Genomic DNA, 4485 nt, shown 5'->3' on the forward strand with positions numbered 1-4485 from the left:
ATATATGTGATCATAAGTGGGCGGTGCCCCGCCCATTTTCCAAAATTTTACGATAAGCGTATTTCTTGGTAAAGAATTGTTGCAAGCGTCAATTTTGAATACATTAGCTTCAATATTTACTGATTTATCGAAGATTTTTTATTTCTCTAAATTACCGTTATATGGGATGTGGGCGTGGTTATTGTCCGATTTTAAAAAGTTTCGGCGGTTTTTTATGCTGTACCAAGGCCAACAACTGTGCCAAGTTTGGAAGAAATTGGTGCAGCGGTTACCAAGATATACACATGTAACCATAAGTGGGCGTGGCTACGCCCATTTTCCAAAAATTTATAATATTCTTATTTTTCGTCTAAAAATTATTGTAAATATCAATTTTGAGTGAATTATCTTCAGTAGTTACTAAAATATCGCAGTTTTCGTATTTCTGGAAATTACCGTTATATGGGAAGTGGGCGTGGTTACAGTCCGATTTCGCACATTTTCAATACCAACCTACCTTGGATTAAGGGAAACCTACATACCAAATTTCGTTGAGATATCTCAATTTTTGCTCGAGTTATCGTGTACACGGACAGACGGACAGACGGACAGACGGACAGACAGACAGACATGGCTTAATCGATTTCTTTTTTCATCCTGATCATTTATGTATACATTTGTCTATATCTATCTCGATTCGTTTTGGCTGTTACAAACAACCGTTATGTGAACAAAATTAATATACCCTTGTGCACAAGTGCGCTCGGGTATAAAAATGTGAAATATTGAGGGCTTTAATTCATTAATACCCTCTATCTGCAATTTGCACAAAAACTAATTGGTGATTTTAGAAACCATCTGGAACTTATTACCTGTCATCACTGATATATTACTTCTGATTTCCGGCGTAGCGTGACGTGGTGTGGCGCGCGGACGCGGGCCGCCGCGAAGCCAAGCAAATTTAATGTTTTAAAGAGCAATAATATCAATGGATTTTATTTCGCTGGGGCGAAATAAAGTCAATTGAAATTATTTCCGTTGGTCTTATTACCTGTCACCAATTCTGCACTTGGTCGCTCCGTTGTGTTCGTGTGCGCCCTTTCTTTCGTTGTCTACCTATGGAAGAACTTTTACCGCAGGGCATGATGAGAGATTTTTAATGCGTAAAATTTGTTCGTTGAGAAAGACTCTGCTATTCAATTGCCTACCGAGCCCAAAGTAGCACCTGTTCGCAAGAGTTTTTCTTCGCTTGACCTGACTACCTCAAAGTTACAACTGCCAAAAGTAGGGTGTATCCCAAAACGCAAGGATTTAATATGTGTTGCCAGGAGGTTTTTTGTCTTCCCAGACTTAGACATGGTGTCGTACAGCCAGATTTTCTTCGTGCTATCAAAAGCGGCTTTGAAATAAAAAAACATGTTGCATGTCTATTTTTTATTTAGTGTATTTTCATGGATGGAGTGAGCCTAAATCGCAGTAAATCCACATGCTTATGTTTAAAATTTGAAAATGAATATATGCCGTTATTTGAAAATGATTATTTTGGGAGTTTTATAGTTTTTTTTCGCATTCTTCCTGACTAATGGGAGCACATGCTATTCGAATGGGTTGCCCCGCTAACGATTCCTGTCGTGCCTGCTGGTACGATGAAGAGGTAGAGAGTGTAGTGCACTGCCCTGCTCTAGCAAGGTCAATACTTGCTGTTTTTAATGAATGCTTATTTCGGTCGACTCTGTGAACATCCCCGACCTGTTGACATCCCCGACCATGGGAAACTGCCGGCTGCAAAAGTAGTTGCTTTCAGGGAACACAATAAATAAAGAATCACTTGAATTAAAGCTGACAAAATTTAAAGCGAGTGTGAAGTGTAAATATTAAATTTATGTTTTTAGTTAGTATTTTTTTTAAGAAATTAAATGTATTTTTTTAACAAATTAAGACAAAAAACTTTGAACAAGAAAGGACACTTGCTTACGTTAATTTCAAGATAAGATGTATTTAAGGTAAATATGTACATTTAATGCTTTTTCGACTTTTTCACACACCAATGTTCTTTCTACTAAACTTCGCACTTTTAAATAGCGATCATCAAAAATTCTTTCAGGCGACCCTGCAGATGCTTTTCTATAAGGTCTCATAAGCCAAGGTTCGAGTGGGTAACCGGCACCGACTAGAAGGACAGTTGTTAATATTTTTTATAAGCTACACGACACGGCTTTTGTGTTAGTATTTCATTCTCTAAGTTGGAGCTAAAAATCAGTGACGGCTTAATCGATATTTTTTTTCATTCTGAGCATTTATATATACATTTGTCTATATCTGACTAGATTCCTTTAGTCTGTTACAAACAACTGTTATGTCAACAAAGTTATAACGCCCTTGTGCACTAGTGCTCTGTAAACTTTTTTGGTTTTCATGAAAATCTAATTAATACTACAGTTGGGAAAATCGCATAATTTGAAATGACACAGAAAAACGCTGAAACACGAAAACTTAACTTTGGGTCGTCCATAACGAATCTGTATTCTGCTTTTCTGGATCATGTAATTTTCCTAAGAGATTTTAATTTTTATTAAAAAATCAAATAATAACAGGGAATAAAAAAAACATTTGTTCAAAAGACAGTTCATTTACAAAAAATCAAGCTACTAACGAAGAAAATTGATGGATAAATAAAAAGGTTGTGAATGATCAAACGAAAATGCGTAATAATTTTTTTTGTTTGAAATATGAGCAGGAAATAATGTTCCTCATACGCCATATCGTACAGGGCCATATTCGTACAAGGCGTATGAGTAAACTTTGCCAAGTTAAAGTTGAATTTTATATATATTTTTTTTAATTTTCGTGGCTCGTCTTTTTGTATCGGATTTGTGGCGTGTGCCTTGATATTGTCACTCAAAGGGAAGGACCTGCTGTTTTACACCGACCGGCGATTGTATTTTTATGAGATCTTTCATGGCAGAAATACACGCGGAGGTTGCTTATGGCCTGCCGAGGGGCGGTCGCTGTGTTAGGAAAAACTTTTTCTTTTCTTTTGTTTTTATATCAGTTGGAAACTGGGCTCAATTCCAGGCCCTGCAGCTAATAGCTCATCTATGCTCATCTATTTTTTGTATAACACAGTGTGAGAAAATTCAAAAGTGCATAAAAGGATCGAAGGCCATAATCTAAAATCGTCATCATAAAAGGAATTCTTTATATTTGAGTTATGAAATAAGTTTTTAAGGTTATCTATTTTTATTATTTAAATTAAGTGTATTCTTTTAAAGTGTTAAAAATGTATTACTTTATAAGATTTTTTTGAAAATCTTTGGGTATGCAGTTTTATAGCCCATTAAATTTTAGTACGTAAAACTGCAAACCGCAAGACGCTAGAAAATTGCGTTGATTTTTAACAATTTATTTCCCTGACGGTGTTGTGCATTTTCTTCCATATAAAGTATGCTCGACCATGCTCAAAATTTCTTTTTATATGGAAGGAAATGCCTAGCGGCATCAGCAAAAAAAAAATATTAAAAATCAATGCGATTTTCTAGCGTCTTGCGGTTTGCAGTTTTACCTACTAAAATTTAATGGGCTATGAAACTGTATACCCAAAATTTTTCAAAAAAATCTGATTGAAAAGTTTGAAATTTTTGGGGGATTTTGATAAAATTTGTTGAATTTGTATAATTTTTGTACAAACTTTGAAATGTGGATTTATATGATGTGTGTTATATATTGCGCTAGACTTTTATACAAAAATATTAAACATCGAATAAACAAAGTAATATAGCCAAAACTGGTCAAAGTAAAAAGCTTCTATTATTTCTTCCACCACTGTAACTTTAAGATTCTTTTCTTTATTGCACCAATAAAATGCGACAGCTGATTCAGCAATTCGCGTCTTTCTCAAGTTTACTTTCGTGCGCTCAGCGGTATTCTGCTTCGTCTTTAATTTTATATATGCAGAGTGGATGTTTACCAATTAAAGACTGCAATGCCGAGATATGTTTTAATGCTGGCCTCGTCCTTAAATACCACTGCACCGCCGCAGTTTTAAATTTTGTACAATTTTGTTAAGTGATCAATTCCCTTTATTGACATGTGATTCGGTTTATATAAAACGTTCGCTGTCTCAGCTCTGTGCCCCTCCGTAGACTTTCTCCGTTGAGGAAAGTGGTTTCATTGCAGTCAAATGTTTGGTTTTTTTTTAGCAAGCCGAAGAAGATCATTCAGCTTTGGCTTGAGGTGGCAGTTGCAATATTTGGAAGTTATTATAGCTCCGTCTTGTAATACCCACTTATTAAATCGGTTGTCCATAACCAAGGCGATTCGAGTTTTCTGCTTATATTGTCTATAACAAAAAACAAAGACAAAATTTGAATGATAGAGTTTTCCTCATCTGAGGTGCGTTACCCGAATCAATGTAGATTGACTTTTAAATATCTGCAAAATAATTGTCACTTAAATTAACTTTAAGGCCGAAAACGAATNCCTCATCTGAGGTGCGTTACCCGAATC

The sequence above is a fragment of the Rhagoletis zephyria genome, unplaced genomic scaffold (genome assembly GCF_001687245.7).
Source record: "Rhagoletis zephyria isolate East Lansing unplaced genomic scaffold, Rhagoletis_zephyria_1.1 Rzeph_scaffold_00386, whole genome shotgun sequence".
NCBI classification, from domain to species: Eukaryota; Metazoa; Arthropoda; class Insecta; order Diptera; family Tephritidae; genus Rhagoletis; species Rhagoletis zephyria.